Raw genomic sequence first — 19627 nt, forward strand, 5'->3', positions numbered from 1 at the left:
AGAACAGAACAGTTTGGGTTAGAAACGAGAATTAGGCTTCACTTGTTCTTAAAACTTTAACACTAAACCAATGCCTGTGTAATTTCCACAGTTTTAAGAAACACAGAATCTTCTCGGCCTTCTGGAGTGACGTTAGACTGGGGCCTTGGGACTAAATGTGGAGCTGGGGACTGTGTGCTGTCATTGATGGGGCAGTGAATATACTGCCTGCTAATTAACAGAGTCTCATCATGGGCCCACTGCCACAAGAACAAGTGCACTTTAAATAGTTGCTCCAGGATGTAGGCATCTGATGATCACTTATCTATTTATAGCACTATTTAAATGTGCTTCACCCACCAAAGGAAATGAAGGGTACAATAGCTCTACAAAATGTTTATTCCCAAGTTGACTTGGAGATTCTAATTGAAAACAGAGACTTCTATAAACAAGCATCTTGGTATGAAAATGTTTTCTTGTCATAAAGTATTTTAAGATCCCAGAAATTATTTTCGGATATATGTAAGGACTAATTCTCACAAAACTCTCTTACTTCATACAGTGTCAAGAATCTTTTCAAGGCTAAAAGATGATCCTAACCAATAAAGCATTAGAAAAGAAAAAGAAAGCTAGGAAGGACCACACTGTCCTAAGAACTGTTCCTGTTTGCTTTTGAATTAATAGTTATGTTCCACTTTAAGCCAATACAGGTTCTGTAACAGTGGATCCAGAAAACAGGCCAGCAGCCATGTTCTTGAGCCACTAAGAACCACTAAAGAACCTCTGGTAGCTTTGAAAGTCCAGAAAAGAGTAAGTGTGCTAATTCCCTAAATTTCAAAAATCAAATGGATGAACAGGCATCCTGAAGGGATATCTTGTACATAAGATAGGTTTAGAGCTGGGATTGAACCCAGAACTGGGAGTGTGTTCAGATGAGTACAGTCATTGCCCAGTACATCCATCCTGTCCCTCTCTGAGGTAAAATGTTATTTAAAATTAGCTCTGTGTTTTAAGCTGATTTATTGTGCTTCTGAAAGCAAGGAAAAGAAAGGTCTAGAAGCATTAACTATAGGTTGCTGACTAGGTATGTGTTGTTATGCTGCATTACATTAACTCCATTGTTTTAGTCATATGACTCTACCCAACAACCTTTAATATGAAGGGTCTGTTAATGTAATTAAGCCATTAAAAGCTTCTTAGGAAATAAGTCATTAATACAAACTAATGAAGTAAAATTCTACATTCCTTACTAAATGATTCTGCATTCCTTGAACACCTAAAACTTTTGCTAAAGGTAAGTAAATGTTAGTGTTGAACTCTTAGGCTTGTCTACACTTGAACGTTACTTTGGATTAAGGCAGGGAGTGAATTTCAAGTGCAGCAGCAATTCTGGAATAATTCCAAATATGGACAAGTCATGTATAGTACAATCCTGGAAGATACCATGGGTTTTACATTCAAACCAGAGGCTACATATCCAATTCAAATAACACATTCTTATAGATTTCAGATTTTAAAAAGGAAGGAAAAAGACCAAAACCCTCCAGCATCTCTTTTGTGCCCCCTGTTCTCCCCTGCCTGCCTTACACAGGCTCCTCTATACACAGCACTCTTCTTGACTCTGATATGCCCCTTACCCTCCTTCCAACATTTTTCTGATAAGATGTTTATAGGCCCTCAACCTACTAAACGCAAACACAACAGAGCAGAAGAGGGAGGAAAGAAAGAGATTATATGAGAGAAGGAAAAAATCAACAAAAGATCAAACACAGAAAATGTGAAACAAGCATACCTTCACTGTTCAATCACTTTCTTCTGGCTGGATCCCATTTCTCATATTCCAGTTGTCTGTTTAGAGCTCAATCAAAATATAATCAAATAGACAAAAGTCAGTAGATTACTTTAAACTGTTCAGTTTCAGACAAGGTTCAATCATAACACATTTAGAACTTAGATAACAATTATTTAATAAGATATACTTTCAGAGTCAACATATTAAATAACTGATATTCACCCTCTAATACAAAAATGTGGAACTATACATATAGCTAAAACTACCTGTGGTTTGCAGGATTGGGTTCCTGCAAACTGCTGTATTCTGTTTTGAAGTTCATGTTGCATGCTTGTGGTTTCAAAACCAGATTATGGGTGAAATTCTTTGTAGCAAGATGAAAGTATCACAGGTTCTTCATGTCTACAATTTCCTAATTACTTAATTGTTTTTATCTACATAATTCCGCAGGATGCCAAATGTTTTACTGAAAAACATCAAGACAAAGCTGCTGCATAGAGAGCTAACAACTTCAATAAGCAAAAGTAAGTGACTGAACGGGAGAAGGTGTAACTGTGCATTGAAGTTTGACACACTGTTAAAATTATTAGTTTTGGACATATTCTTCCAGCCCTTTTGATCTTTAGTTGATCTTTAGTTGATTTGGTTTAGTTTGTTCTTTTTCTTCCCAATCTGATTTGCAAGGACATGATAAAATGGGTCATTATAAAGAAATGGAAGGAGACTTATGTACAGTCTGCCTCACAGATGAAGGAGAGCCAAAAATCAAGCTGCTAGATAGATAGTCATTATCTTTCATAAAGTGAATTTTAACCAGCACAGTAAAAATGCCTGAAATAAGATTGGTTTAGCTATATTTCTGTCACGTAATGAATAGGTAGGCTAGATGTTCAGAATGTAGCTATACTTATCAATGAAATTTCACGTCAAGTAAACAATCAAACCTAAAAAGCCCCATAAAAAACCCCACCAAACCAAAAAACTAGAAGCTGCAAGTCCTTATTTTATTAAAACATCTACTGTTTTATTATCAGTCTCCGCAGTCGTTTGAGAGGGAGGAGGTCATGAGAGGTTTATAAGTGATACATTGTGGTATTTTTGAAGTCCAATATAGGTAGTCACATTTTAAAGCAAAGACAAAGTGAGCCTCCCTTCAGTACACAGTGTTTTTCTAAACATGCTTCCTGCAAGAAAAAGTCACCTATTTAAACTTATTAGCTATATGAACTTAAATACCAAGCTGTGGCAAAATTTTGGGATTTGAGAATTACCAAGTAATGCATTGCTCGTGCTCCAAATTATTTCTTGTTTAAACTCCACAAATTTGAGGAAGGAACTTTGCACTGCTGCTCTGTGCTTGGGTTTAACACTGCTCCTGGAGAACACAGCTTTTTTTCTTTCACAATGGAAATTACCAATACTACTACAAAACGAATTTGTAAAAGGGCTTAATTTTATACTTTCCTATGGGACTTACCGTTTAAAAACAGCTGGAATTGTGAATCAACATAAAAGTTTTTCTTTCACATACAGTACAGCATTAATTCTTTCAGAGGACATAGTCTTTTGTCTTTGTGTATATGAGAATTAGTCTTTATGCAAGTATTGGATCTGATTTTTATCCCTCCCAGTGATCTGCAATTCATGACATTCTTTATTTTACTTTAGACTGCTACTATCTAATGCTTTATATTGAATATTTGTTTGCTTATCCCACATGTTATTTCATTCCCCTTGGAATTACAATAACACATGCCAGGGAATGTGACCTATCAGTCTTAACTGTCCTTCATTGAGTCTGGATGGGGATGTAAGGCAAGTGCACACATAAAATGTATGAAGGGTTTACACTTTATTCTGACACATAATTTGCCTCTGGAAGGCTTTCATGTCATACATTGATTCATGAAGTATCAATTATTTAGTGCAGATGTGTGTGAATTGCTATAAAAATCCAGTCTTTGTTGCCATTTACACATTAGAAAAGCCAAATGCAAGTCTCTTTTCTCTTCAAATATGCACAAAAGATCAGGGAGAGATCTTGAGTAATGAGACAGATGAGGAAAAAACAACCCAACCTTCCATCTGCTCCTTTACCAAATCTTGAGGGAAAAGATTAGTCTTTTGACTCCTTGGGTCTTTCAACATATAAATCAACACAAATAACTCAAAAGCAGCTGACCAACACCCCTAATCACAGCACATATCTGAAGACAAAAAATGAGAAATATCAGATCTTAAGCAGTCCAGAGTATATTCAGCTAGCTGTATTTTCATTAATAATTCTCTCTATGAGCCCAAACACAAGCCCTAGTAATTTTCACATCTGCTTCTTGTAAGCCACTACCATTCCCTCCCTTGCACAACTTAAAAAGAATTTTACTTATTTCTGGATTATTACTTCCACAGAACTGGCAATGTCAAATATGAAGGTGATAATGAGCTGAAGGACATCAGCAAACTCAGTATGTCAGAGCCAGTGCCCCCAGTGTTATCAGGCGGAAATTGCTTAAAAGCAGGGACAGTCCAAACCCTGCTATATCACAGGGCCAAGAACCTTTTGCACAAACCAGGTTTCTTACACTTGCCACCTGTAACCTGCTCATCTGGCAAACCATCTGTGTTTAGCAGACAGGCAACAAAACTGCATACTCAGTGCTGTTGAAAACCACGGACAAAAGAAAACAATCAAAGGCAAGTTATGCATTTAGCAGAGATTATAAATACACACATTCAGTAAATTTACTAGTCAGGCCATTCAAATTTTGCTGTTGCCTGAAGGATTAATTTTCTCATAAGGACTGGGAGTTTCATTTGCACTTAATTTTTTTTAAGGTCTTTACAGGCTGGCATGGTAGGTGGCCACCATAGCAATATAGATCTGCAGCAGTTTTCAAAAGTTTTACTGAAAACCTCATGTTTTTATGAACTAGCCAAAAGGTACCTAAGAATTTTCAAATTCTATAGGGTGTAAAAGCCCAAAAGTCTAAAGAAAGAAACATTATATACTTACATTTTCTTTTGAAACTTCATTTTTTTAATTCAATTGTTTTTGGGGGGTCGGGGGGGAAGAAAAAATGTAAAAAAATCTACAAACCATGTCTATACATGTGCTCTTTTTAGAACATAGAAGGATAACTTTGCCTACCCTAGAAAATGTACTGATCTATACAACTACACACAGAGAGATAGAAAAATCTATAAACCTGAGATTTTTTTATCTCACAGTTAAAGAACACATTTTTTTCAGATTACTTTGATATCTAGATATTTAGATGTCAAAACATTTAGATACCAAGAGGCAACAGAAGCAGAATAGCTAAGTACATTGGAAACTGTTTCTAATATGCAAACCACAAAACTATCACTATGAGGGTGAGAAAGGCCTCATGCTAAAGAACACTGGCTGGCCTCCATCTGTCTCATCCTGTTTCTCCCATGAAGTAGACAACCACTTTGTTAATGAACAGTAATTAATTCCAGAAGGAATAGGAGATGCAAGAGCAGATTCCCACAATCTTTCTTTTTTTTTTTTTTAAAGCAAGACCTGTTAATGATCAGGCTGTGATTAACAATTAACAGTTAATCCATTAACAATTAGCCAGGTACACTAGGAAGGGATATACAGAACAAAATCACATGTGTTGAGAGTCTGGTATCTGCACTAGACACAGCTTTTTGGAAGTTACTTCCAACCAGTTGCAGTGTGGACTGCATGTCCATTAGTAGCTGAAGCATGTTAGGTCCTGGGTCCCAGTTTAATTTTACTGAGGAGGTAATCCCATTTGTGTGTTCTGACACTGTAAACCACCTCAAAAACCAAAGCTGCATGTGTGGGAATGACCAGGAGATTCATTTCCAAAGCTTGCTCCCGGTCCAACCTAAAATGCTGAAGGAGGCATATCCCAAATACCTCAAAGGATACAATTTTACTCTAATTTATCTTCAGGGACACACGTGGGCAAGAGAAACTTGACAGGTAAGATACTGCAGAGCACTGACAGCACTAGCACTTGCTACCTGCCAAATACATGCATCTGATACTATTCTAAGATGTTCACATTCAAAGGGAATGCACATTTACAAAACATTTCCAGGTCTTTGCTTCTAAGTGTCAAAATCCTTGCCAATGCAGAGAAATAGCTTTCATGTACTGCTCTGCCCTTCTTCCTTCCTATTTTGACTCCTTGTTGTGTCCAGGATTTGTACTGGCCCTTTGCTAGGGAGAACTTCACTTACTGTCCATGAAGGGATTGTAGAATCCTTCTCCCCAGCCTTCTTTCTTCTCAAACAAAACACAAGTGACTCTTCCATTAGAATTGGAACCTTAATATTCATACCTGTATGTGTGAACTAAATACACCAGAGGAGATACTGTCTTGTGCTGACCATTATTTCGAATATGGTTTTACTTCTTAAAAATATTAAATCACAGTTCTATTTCATTGTATAGTATGGAGTTCTGATCCCTGAAGAGAAAACCACTGAATTCCTTGGTTGAAAAGATTCAATATTAGAAATATGAAAGGAACCAAATTCTTTTAAGTGCACAAGGGATTACAAAGGTAATTTCCTAACAGCTGCATAATAAATCCCACATACACTAATGATAAAACAGCCTTATTTACCATAGGTTGAGAAAACTTTTTTTTACCAAAACAAAGAGTGATTTTTCAGATACAACATATTACTTTTACCTTTTATGTTAAAAAGAGCAATGGCAACAAACAAATCCATTCATCCAGCAGAAAGGCAGTTGGCATCTGCTAGGTCAAGTTAGCAGAAGACAGATAAAACATCTTTTCCAATTACAATGTCTTTTCCAATGACAAGACATGCAGTTAATGTTTGAGAGTAAATCCTATCCTAAGTAGTAATACTAAGGCCTATTTTGATTTTGTGTATTTGTTGAATTTCTGTGTGTAAAAAAAAAAAAAAGAGTCCACACTAATCTATTCAGCAGTTTAGATGGATTTTCTTGTTCTATGTGTTGTTCAAAATGCAGGCTTGTTGTACTACTCAAAACTTAGACCTTGGTAACTATTAGCATTTTATTAGCAACGCTAAGTGTACATTTTTTACTGTAACCATATACATCTCTCAGAGGGGCATAATCTGGGGACCATTCATGGCTCATATTTGTTTTCCCCATGCAGCCCCACATGTGGTGAACAGCTGTAGAAGTTGTAAAATTGTCTTTACACATTGCACACGCTGTTGAATATAACATACATACACATTATGTATGAAGCAAATCCTGAAGCAAAATAATGTACTGAATATTTCTATTTACTTATTTTGTAAATATCTGTCTTTATTTAAATAAAGACAAACGAATATTTTTAAATTCTATCAACAAAATAATAGCACTTAATTATTCAGAATTGCAGGTTTACAAGTTCTTACCACAAGCAAGCCTTTTAACCACATCCACTATGGCAAGGAATCAAACGCTGTCAAAAGTGAAACTGCAAAGCAACTGTTACTATGGTATTGTGACCAGCTCCACTGCAATAAAATACAGAAATGAAAATGTAAATTGCTGCTTACATATACATTTTGCTCCAGGGTACTATAAGCAAAAATGAAAACAGCTGGCAGTGAGTCACCCTTCTAGATAATAAATATTGCTAATAGGAATCTGATGTGTTGAAGGGTGGGATGAAGCTCCAGAGACTAACGCTCCCCTCGTTAATATTCTATACCAAATTGAAAGAAAGGTGGGGTGGTTTCTCCATCTCTAGTGTGAGCTTAGTTTTCTGAACACAGCTAAATCAATCCCCACAGAGCTATATTATCTGCAAGGCTCATGAAACATATCTGACAAGAAAATGGTTAGCATTTGGAATGGACCACACTGAGTGAAGTAACAGTTATTTCATAAGAGATTTCCCATGGTATATATTCCCAAACCCAACTACGAAGCCTTCACTCCCACACCCACCACAAATGATATTATTTGAATGCTGTGCTATACTATTAATACACTCAGGGCCATTTGAAGCAGCAAAGTATATATAGCCAAGCACACTAAAAGGATAGCGTATTTCTTGGTTATTATTAAAAAAAGGAGAGCTGATCTGTTTCAATGAGGAACACTTCCCTCTGCTCCCATTTCCCATCTGCCAACAAATAGAGATACTGCACGTGGGACATGTCACACACCAGAAAGAAAAGTGTTATACAAATCCACTGTTAAAATAGCTATGTTAATGTGAGCAATCTTTTTTTTTTTTTAACAATGCCCCTTTTCCTGCTTTCTCACAGTCCTTGTAACATGCTCAAAAGAATAAGCAGTATTCTGAAAATTATTCTTATTATTTCAAAATTATTTACAATTATTTACAATATTTTGATCAACTATATACTGTGGAAATGTGCTATCCTTTGATTTTAAGGTTAGCATGTATGAAAAGAGAAGCAATTGCCCGTATAAATTATCTGCAAGTCTTTCACACTTATCTACTATATGTTTTCTGCATACACTAAATCTTGTCAGAGTAAGCATAAATATTTTTCTTGTCAATTTATTTTTAAAAAGACCAAAAATTAATTTAATCTTATTTGTGGATCTGAAAAAAGAGTTTACATTAGTTTGACAGCTGATTAGAGAAATTTTACAAAACATTTTCATTATAATATCCAATTACAGTATTCTCTCTTTTTCTTGTTTAAAAAAACAAACCAAAGACCAAGAAACCCAACTTTTACAAAGTGATTTTACTTTACTACTTTTAGTATTACCTTATGTTTGTTCTTCATGGCAGAACAGCACATGGATTATTGTGGTTCTCTGATACAGGGATCATTTTACCCATCTGTGCCAGTGAAGTTCTTAGGGAACTTTATCTATAATGCATATCTTATGAAGCCCCAGTTCTACCATTACTGATGTACGTACCAATCCATTAATAAGTTTTTCCCCTCAGAGTTAATGAAATTGCTTGAGTGTGTAAGTTTTGTTGCCAAGAACTATGATGAGATCATCTGCCTGGAGAAATGCAATTTGGAACCCCTCACTATTTCAGTTTTCATGAATACAGATCTCCTAGTGGAACTAGCAAACAAATGCTAGCCAAAGATCAAGACTCAAACAAAGATGAAACTCAGGCCAGAATAAGCAAAGAAAAAAAATACATACTCTGTGGTAGGGTGCTGCTTTTTCTTCCTTGTGGGATACTGCATAACTCAGCCAAGGTTCTGATAGCTCTGCTTATGGGGAAAATTCACACATTGACACAAGTGCTAGAATCAGGCCTCTGCAGATTAAAGACCCTGTGACTTCTAGCATTTAGGCATGGGGTCACCAGACATTATGCTCTACCAAAAGTTAGATATTTTTATTTCTGTTATCATAGTAATTGTCATGTAGCTAAGCCATTGTCAGTACATACAAGCGAGACTGGACTTCTACCATAAGGATTATCACCATACCTACTATCAGAGATCCAGAACCAGTTTCTTCAAACATACAGAGAATGGCTTTTTTTCCAGCAGAGATCTGGGAGAAAAGGAGGGGGGGGGGGGGGGGGAGTTGGAGAGATCCTCCAACCAGGAATGTAACTTCCAATAATCACATACAGATGGCAGAGTTATATTCTAGGATCTTCCTATTTGTCAAAGCTATTATTTGTAACATATGCAGAATGAAAGCCCCTTGCATAAGACTGTAAATAAGCTTCTTGACTGAACTAGTTGTGGCTCAGCCAACTTCAGCCCTTGGGACAGGGAAGTGCAAAGAGGGTAAAAGAGGCCTAATTTAATAATACCACGCTCAGGCTTTCTTGTAATTTTGCCATTACTTTAGAGATTGGATGTCTTTAGCATTAAGATTCCAAACTACCACAAAACTATTGGAAATGCCAGTGATAAAGCAAGTAAAACCACACCCAGCATTACAGGAGAAAGGTTAGAATTCAGACATGGAACAGAAATGAGAAAAAAATACAGTTTTCACTTACAATGTATGAAATACACTGCTTAAAAGAGAATGAAAAGCATCCAAGTAGGGTAGCTCATATATATTGAGGAGAGTTTAAGTGTATCCAGATTTCACAGTAAAGTGTAACATATAATTAACATATTTCAGCAGTAAATGTTAGAATGCTGAATTACTCATTTATTGAAAAGCACTTCCAAGGTCTCAATTTCAGATCATTTCATTCAAAGTAGCTGTTTCATAGAAATTATTTGTATCAATTAAAATAACAGTTGATCTTGATGCTAGTTCTTAATTATCAGATAAAACTCTTAACAGTGTGTCTTTCATGTACACCAGGGGCACACTGGAGCCAATGTATTTCCTTTATACATTAAAATAAATTGTTTACAGTGTCTGTCATCACATGTACTTCAGAATCAGAGACAATTTGACTGCATCCATTAGATTTTCATTAGGATGCCAATCAGCATTTTTTCCAGCAAAAAGACACCAAAGTGTGTGCGAAAGCATCAAGCTGTGTCTGGCACCCAGGTTTGCTGACAGGGGAGAAAATCAGGAAAGAAAAGCACACCTGGAGTCTCCTAGATCCTGTGTTGGAGATCAGTAGAAGATGGCCCAGTACTTCCTTTCCCCAGCCCTAAGCAGCCAGAGGGTGCCTGGCAGTGCCCTGCCCCTACAGAGGGACACAGGATTCCTGGCAGGAGCCGTGGGAGCTCCAGCTCCTCACCAGCAGCACTGGGGCACCTGACCAACTTAAGCTATATTGATGGTCCCAACACTGAAGTAGCAGCTTTTAACCTTTGGTGCTTCTACAGTACAAAGTAGGAGGTTGAGCTGCACTTTGCTTACACCCTAGGACCTAGGAAACACACTCAGGTTCCCCCAAAGCTAACAGGTGTCAGGGTACTGCAAGGACCTCATTCTACATCATGGGGAATTACTGTCGTGGGTGTGCATTGTTGTGCTGGATGAGGCCCATGGTTCAGCTGGTGCAGAGCTTTGCCCTGGCCACAGCTGCCTCATGAAACTTCAAGGTGTTTTGCAAGAGGCAGTTAGGTCACACCTGCTTCACGTAAAGTTCTTCTAGACCGCATAAGTCAGTAGTGTGTTTATCTCTCCTCTAAAATACTTAATTCTTTACTTAACAGTATGTCAAATCTGAGTAAGGATGGGTTTTAGGGTTCTTTGGTTGGGTTTTATTAATGGCCAACTCTTTTTCTAGATCCCAATAAACTCTAGATACCAAACCATATGCTGAAATAATGATTTCCCCAGGGACAATGTGCACTGCATCCAAAAACTTCCTTTCAATTTTGCAGGCAAAACATTTCAGTTTCATGACTATCTTATTCACTGTGTTTTGTAAGATAAAGTGAACAGTGATTCCTTCTCCAACTTAGCAACATTTGCTATTTTTAAAACAGATGAGTTATGGCACATCTTATTTATCTAAGGTATATAATTATCTTATTTGAAGTTTTTCACCTCTCTCAGTTTGAAAGCTTTTCTGGATTTTTATCATTTCTTTTGACCAAATTAATCTTGATGGAGCCTGCTGTAATTTGTGGCATAAAAGACATTGCAGCATCAGGAGTCTTAGAAATATCTGTGACAGATACTCTGTCTTTTGTGTTCTTGTTACATTCACATTGCACAATGATGAGATGCAGGGAAGCCCTTGCAAGAGTGCACACAGGGAGTTGAGGATGCTTGCAAGCAGCAGCACTGGGCTTTCTGTATTCATAGATGTCAAAAAGACAAATAACATCTTTATAATTTTACTTAGAGGCAAAACACTTTGCCCAACAATAACAGAAGACAGTTTCTCTCTGTATTAGCAAGAAATAGCAGTGTAGAAAAGTGAAATATTTCCAGCACTGAGGTTAATAATTTTAGGACATGTCTAATAGGTCTTGTTGGAAACCTTGTACAAATGAGGACTGGCATTTGCCAAAACTTTTCATCAGGAAGGAACAATGAAAGAATTGAAAACTATTTCAAATTAATGAAAAAGTAAATGGCACATTAAAAATTTTACAGAATATGTATTCAAAAGAACTTCAGCAACACAATTCAATTTAGGTTTCCCAAGAGCCTCAAATAAAAGGAAAGTATCGAATAGGCCTTTATTCATATTTAATGAACTATCAGAATTATTTATGTTCCTACATAATTTTGCAGAAAGCTACAGCTAACTGAGCACCACCTGAGAAATTTACATATTCTAAGTAAAATCATACAAGACAAGATTGCTTCAGGTGGTAAATTGTACTTTCGTCCTTAAATCCTCACTACAGGACAATAATACTTGAACACAAGCAGATTTTGCACAGAGAAAGCAGTCTGAGATTCCTCTCAGTGTTTCATTTGTTTGGTAACGTAGCCAGTGAGCAGGGGCTTATTCTGCAAGCATAAGCTGTCACAAGCCTCATATTTACAAACTGCTGCAGCTGTAATGAAGCTCAATCCTACCTCTATTCATTGCACCTATCAACACTTCACACTTCCCAAAATTTACCATTAATGCATGTAGTCCAAAGTGTTCATAGAATATTTTAAGTATCCTGTAAGACTCCACTTCATCTCCTCAATCTAGCTATTCAACTATGCATAAATAAATTTGTTCAAAAGTATTACTGTTGTTTACAATTATGAAGCTTTAAAATTAATGGGATGCAATATATAACAATAAATCAGATTTTTGCATGTTTCATATTTTACTAGATTGTAATTTCTAATAAAGTAAAAAAGGAGACAAGATAAAAGCCTGAATTACCTTTAGCAATAAAAATACTTCTATTAAAAAATCTATAATCACATAACCATTACACATGTGGATCTCCGTTATACATTTGTATCTGTTTATGTCTTTTTTTTTTTCATTCTAAGCAGTAAAATGTCTCAGTTATGTTAAAATTATGCAGAAAGGAAGAGAACCTGCCATACTACAGACATAACTGCTGTCTCTGTTCTGTGGCAGCCATAGAAAAATCTCTGTGAAAATGAAAACAAACCAAAAAATTCTGTCTCCTTTCCAACAATTTTCCAACAATTATGTTGCAACTTCAATTCAACAAAATATGCTTTCAATGGGCAGTAATTAATTTATTATTCTACTATAAAACTATTTGCACTGCCAGCCTAAGATTTTAGCTTGATAGAAAATGATATTTTAATTTCTGATAAACTTTTCACTTTGGATGTAATTCTAAAATAAGTTTTATATTACTAAACTGACCTTCGTTTCCATTTCAGGAGTCCTCCTATAAGAAGGAACTGAACAGCAGGACCTGAAATAACGTAAGGTATCTGGTTAATTAAAAAAGGTTTCATAAAGCAAGTTTTACCATGTTAAATCTATCTGGGAGTTAGTTCTTCTTTAGTGAGAAGAAAGATATAGTTCATAATTACTCATTTTTAATTCTTGATTAGTGAAGTCAAGAGCTGTGGTGCCTCATGAGAGCTGTGAAATCCTAGGCTTAATCCAGTTCTTATTAACTTTAACAAAAGCTCCAGTTTTCCCTTGATATCACTACTGTACTGCAGGCAAACAATCTTTTTCATTTCTTTTCTTTTACCCTTTCACAGATAATATATTTGTTTATAATGAAGGAAAAAATCTTTTCTGCTTAATATAGGAATATATTTTCATTCATATTTTGAGATTATTAATTTTAATGATTACATTGATTAATTGGATTAATAAAATACTCTAATGAATACAGAGCACTTACACCTTCCACAGAATTACAGGGTTTAGATCTATTTTAGGACTAAACTCTAAACACATAACGTTCTTTTACAATACGGTTGTAATTTCAACTGGCACTCAGCACAAGAAACTACAGAAACAGCTGAAAATATACAAAGTACCTGGATGCATTTTGTCCTCCAATATGGACATTGTACACATCGTGTTCACAATAATTTGTACACAAAGTACAGTGGGATTTCTCCCCTGCTGAATCGGGAATGCTGAAAGGTCACACTGGTAAAGAGTCAAGTAATATATCTGCATTTGGAATACTCCAGTGCTGGATGGATACCACAGTGAATTTATGTTTTTAAGAATCACCTGGAAAAGGTGTAGGAAGAAATGAAAATAAGTTGCACAGTTTTTGTTACTCGGAGGCAGTAAAGGTGTCTAGAAGAATTTGCTCTTAATGGCTGTTTTAGCTCAAAAGAGGCCCTGAAGTAAAGAATAAACAAACTGTCACAGGAACAGAGCATAAGTCTCTTAAGATCAGGGTTAAGGTTCATTGGTACAATTGCTCTTGGCAAAACATTACTGCATCTTGGATTAATCCTGGCATAAAGAGAAATATAAAGGTACAGCACTAATGTACATATAATACCTTTTCTGTGACCCCTGCACATGCAATACAGCCCAATGCATCATGCAAAATACAGCATATTGCAAAAATGAAATGGGAATTCTAAATATGTTGAAACAGAGGTTTAGAAATTTAGAAAGCTAGATAATAATAAACAAAAGTTAGATAAACAGGCTCTGCTGTCAGTCTTACACAAGCTGTATTACTCTTGTTTAAGCTAAAACAGACTCCAGCCAGCCATTTATCTCAAAAAAAAAAAAAAACCAGCTATCCCATCTGCAACTTGCCCTCAGCTTCCCCCCCCCCTCAAAAATCCTCAACTTTTTTTTTGAAGATCAGTTTAACATACTTTGACACTCCCATGAATAAAAGCAAATATGCACAGTAGAGTTTCATGCTGGAGTAGTAAATCCTCCACATAATAATTTAAATATTATTATATTATTGAAAAACCTCTCAGTTTTGCATCAGTAAAAAGAAAGGTTGTGCCAAAATCCCCTCCTCTTCTCATTATTTGTTCTCATTATTAAAGATCTCATTATTTGTTCTCACTGAGTACCAGAGTCCTGAATCTAGGAATCTAGGCACCTCCCACTCCCAGAAACATGTCTCTCCACACACTCCCCTGCCCATTCCAGCCAAAGGCATTTCAGCCCTTGAAGCTGGGTCAGAAGCACTCAGGATGCAATCTCAACCTGAGCCTGTTCTCCCCCCTGCAGGAATTGTTCAGCTTCAGGCAGTGGCCACATGCAGAAGCTGGGACAGTCCTAGCTGCCAGAGCTGGGCTGCAGCAAGGGCCTCTCTCATCTCCTCCCATGTGAGGTTCCTCATTCCCTTCCTACAGACTGTAACTTTAATTATCACACCACCTCAACCCCTGGAAAAGTCACATATCACCACATTGATACAGTGATAAGCATTTCCCACAAGGACTGTTGATATTGCAAGAACAGAGCTGTAAATCCACGCTTTTAATCCTTGCTCATTTATTTGCAGAGCATAGCTAAAATGATGAAGGAGGAGAAGCCATTCTGATAGCAAGCATGTGCATCCCAGTGCAGCATTATCCTTCCTCCTCCCTAATTAATAATGCTGGTCAGCATTACCTATTAGAGCAACAGCAGTGACAGGCCAGGCTCTCGGATTTCTGGACTGGACAAGCTCCCCAGGACTGGGCTGCTCACTTACTAAGCCTCTCCATTTGCTGACACACTGCTCCCTTCACAGGCTCATTGGCACAGAGAGCTGGAATATTCCCACTGGCTTCAAATATTAGTTCTTTTTTCCATGAGGATATTTTAGCAACTGTTGTACTCTCCAGAAGTTCTCTGGCCTGAAACAAAGTTAGAACCAGCACTGGTAATAGAGGAAGGCCAAGTTCTAACATTATTTAACTGTCCTTAACATAATGTGCCTGTGGACACTAATAGCAAGAGCTGCTGCTGACATGCAAAGAGCAGGGAGTGTTTAGCAATGGAGAAAAGTCAAGCTAGCCTTGATGAGTTTTCCACAGAAGTGGATGCAGAATGCACAGGCAGAAATAGCAGGGCAAGTTCCTTGCAGAAGGATAGAAGCTTAGGAGCAGGACCTCATGCTTGTGAAATCAGTCACCAGTCTGGGGACAAGAGCTTACACACACATTGTCATAGTGGCTTTTCTACCAGCTTCAACACCAGTGCCACTGCTCTGAAGCACCAGCGCCCACATGCACAGCTTCAAGTCACTTCACACAAGCCATTATAAGAAACGCTCAAGTCTGGAAATGCAGAGTTCTTCAGATATCCATTACCATGGGGACTGACCTTCATTGCTCTAATTATCAGGGGCTCACATAATTTCACTATAACTATTTAAAATGTTTTAAGCACATGAAGGTACATATCTTTTCAAATCACATTTCACTTGAGTTATTTTCTCTGTATGTGAACAAGTACCTAGTAGGCTTAAAATGATTTGCTTTAATTGAATATTTAATGATTTGATTTTTTATTAAAATACATTTCTATATTGGCTCTGCACATGCTGAAGAACCAAGAAACAAATTACTAAGCTTTAAAAAACCTGCGAAATGTCACAATCATCTAAAACCTAAAGTCATATTAAGCCTGTAAAACATATGGTCACTTAACACCTAAAAATCTCCCTAAACCTATAAAACTATAAAGCCTGTGACAAATTAACTGATGGCTGTATAGTTAAATCTAATTAAAATTTTATTGGAAGTGTTCAAGCCCTTATGGCTCCCCTCAGAAACTCACTTCCTATGCCCCTTGGAAGTAGGTTTGCAGGGTATATCTTAATTCCCCACCCATCCTGAGCCAGCCCCAGGAACAACGGGACTTTCTGGCTGCCCCTAAACAAGCAAGCCCCTGAAAGCACACTGTATAGAAATACCTCTGGGTCTACAGAGGTAGAGTGCAAGGTTTTTTAACTCTGTCTAATTGAGGGCTCTGAGAACACTGGTATCAAATGGATTTTTGTCACCAGCATCAACCTACAATGCAGTTTAACAAAATCACCTCTTGCCACTGTCAAACATATACAGCCAGTTCTACGATCTCGGCCTTCTGATGTTAAAAAAGTTCCACTTGTTGAGCTGTGGCAATAGTGAGGAAAGTCCCCACCTCCAAAAAACCAGTAATGACACGTGGTAAGGAGCAAGGTCACTAGAACCAAGTGTTTAAACAAACAAGCAGTTAATATCCTAAAGACACTGGAACTGTGCAACTCAACTTTTCTGAATTTATTGTATTGACATCCACAACTGTGCATTGACTTAGGTTGCAGTCTGCAAAAATAAGAAATAATGTTTTCTTGGAATTTATGTATCCATTTTCTCTTTTTAGAGGATCAAGTGGGAGCAGATATACCATCTGTAAGACACTTTCCAGTTCAAAAGCCTAATCTCTGAAAATAATTTATAAATTCTTGTCTTCATGAATTTTGAGGAGACACATCATTAATCACTTAACAGATTCCATAGTCCTAGTACAGAGACCTGAACTGCCACGACAAATTTTAATTTTAATTTCTACATGTATTTTTCAGTTTTGATTTGTAATCTACAGAAGATAAATCAGCCTGTGATAGCTGCCTGGTAGCAGCAGGTTAGTGTCAGGGAGCAGCAGGAGTTGGCTGCTCCACCAGGCTGAGTAAGAACAAAGCCAGTGGTGACAGTGGCCTCACCAGCAAGGTTCCCATCCCAAAGTCCCCAGGCATGGTGATAAGAGCAGGTCTGCTAACAGTAACCAGGGCCAGCTGATAGCCCGGTGATTGTCAGAGAAGCAGGTGGTGACCAAGTAGGTCCCAGGTAAAGCCAGGAAGCCAGCTCAGGATCAGGCCTAGCAAGGATATGGCCAGGAAAGGCTACAAGTACCACACAGCTCAGGCAAGGGCACAGACCTGAGCCAAAAGAGGGAGATCCTGATAATTTTCCTCACAGCCCTTTCTCACATTGCTCTCTTCCCAGTTCCATCCAAAACCACACAGCTGCACTGTGTCAGAGCTGGCCTTGAATGGAGAAATGAAACTGTTGGCTCTCCCAGATGTCTACAACAACATGGCTTCAGCCCATCCCAAATAATGTGACAGGACATGGAGGGGATGGCATTTCAACTAATGGAGGGGAGATTTAGTTTAGATGTTAGGAAGAAATTCTTTACTGGAAGGGTGGTGAGGCACTGGAACAAGTTGGCCAGTGAAATTGTGTTGGGCCAGTGTTAAAAGCTAGATCCTAGTGTTAAAAGCTAGATAGAATAGGGCTTTGAGCAATCTGCTCTGTTAGGAGTTGGTCTAGCCCATGGCATGGGGGTTGGAAACAGATGATCTTTAAGCTCCCTTCCAACCCCAGCCATTGCATGATTATGTGATCCCAAAGCCTGGGTCCCCTCACAATATTGCACAATAACTGCAGCATTCATACATCTGTCTGTGTCTTTGTCTGTCCTCCATGCCATATGAGTTCTGCATTTCAAGGAGAAAATGCCAATGATTTCACCAAATACCTACTCTACAGCATAAACAACTCGCCTACAAGTGTGAGCAGCCCACCCATTTCTAAAGCATGGATTTGAGCAGGCAAGACTCAGAAACACACCCATCAGGATATGACAGCAGGCTAAAGTCACTGCCTCACAGGGCACAGCAAGCATCCCCCTACCACAGCACAGCTCTGTGGCTGAGGCACTCAGATCTCTGGGGCAGACCTCCAGAGTCCTCAGGAGAAGTGGGGAAGTTCACTAATAGCATGCTTCTATCCCAGAGCAGAAATTTCTGAGGGTAAGACTGCCTGTCTCATGCTTGCCCACAGAACACCCTGAAGCATGACCATGTCCCAAGAACATGTAATCAGCCTTTCTGCCTGCCTGCAGAGCAAAGCCATCAAGCAAGCAAAGGCAGTGCTACAGCACCTGTCTGCACAGTGTGTAGAGAATATAGCTCCTCCTGTTCCAGCACGTGCTTGTACGTGCAGTGCAATGTTACTGTGAACACCAGTGGTCAAACATTTGCCTCTCAAATGCTGTTCCAGCAACACATACAAACTACAACCATGTACAACTAGTCCTGCAGTTCTAAGGAAAGGGGAGAAAAACTCCTGGCAGCAAGCATATCACTCCTTCACATCGTCTCACAGGGGGATAACCAGTTTATTGGGGCAGGGACTCCTAGGAATGCTCCAGTAATTTTGTTTCTGGCAGCGTAGAGGTTGCCACAAATTACTACCACTCTCTGAAATACGGTGGTTCCTTTCCCCTGGCTTCTTAGCAGAATCTAGAATCAGAGTTAACTTGGAATCAGAGTCTCAGCTTGAAAAATTTTTCCTTAAAGTTTAATAACTGACTACCTGCCTTTATTTTTTTCAATCACAGTGAATTCAGTCTGAATTCTCTCTTTACAAATGTCCAAGTGTGCAAATATCACACTGGTCATACATTCAATGTCTAAATAGTGACATCATGCTTTCTGATATTCTGAACAAGCAATCCAATATTAACAGTTAAGGCCAAAATAACAGAACCACTGATTCCAATTACCTCGAAACAAGCAGATAAACTTTCTTTCACCAGGTCTGAGCTGACATCTACTGGCAGAAAACTGCAACAGTGCAACAGGAAACAGAAGTATTTTTTAAGGATCTCCAATTGGTACCTGGTGAATGATTTGGGATGTGAAAGGATAAGAGCTCATGAAATTACAAATTTATGCAACTCTGCTGCAAGGGTATAATCTCTCACAAAGAAATCAGGCACATCGCTTGGGGATGTAACTACTCAATCATTACCTCAAGTTTTGCATTTTAAGCATAACTTTGAGCCAATTTTATTCATGGAAATTACCGCTGAAATTCATTTTAGTCAGATCTACTTTGGGTTAGCTTAGATCATGAAGGGTATTAACACATAATAGCTTGCAACTGTGTTAAAGCTGTTCAAAAAGTTCTTAGGTTTCAGCTGAGGCACAGTAATTAATAACATGTACGTTGCCCTAGCCAGCTGTAATACAGAGCCACCTCCGCTTGCACAAAGCCACCACTGAAGAGGATTTAAAAATTCAAATTATGCTCAGAAAAAGGTTGTTTTC

At 37.9% G+C, this 19627-nt stretch overlaps 1 protein-coding gene across 2 annotated transcripts in view; it reads left to right on the forward strand.

Moving 5' to 3' along the window:
• Positions 1 to 19627, forward strand: part of BRDT (bromodomain testis associated) — a 49292-nt gene that overhangs the window by 2849 nt on the left and 26816 nt on the right. For both annotated transcript variants that reach the window (XM_030279164.4, XM_072932494.1), the window contains exons 2-4: positions 681 to 789; positions 2222 to 2295; positions 12969 to 13018. The gene's annotated coding sequence lies outside the window, so the exon portion shown is untranslated. The remainder of the gene's footprint in view (positions 1 to 680; positions 790 to 2221; positions 2296 to 12968; positions 13019 to 19627) is intronic.

The sequence above is a fragment of the Taeniopygia guttata genome, chromosome 8 (genome assembly GCF_048771995.1).
Source record: "Taeniopygia guttata chromosome 8, bTaeGut7.mat, whole genome shotgun sequence".
Taxonomy (NCBI): Eukaryota; Metazoa; Chordata; class Aves; order Passeriformes; family Estrildidae; genus Taeniopygia; species Taeniopygia guttata.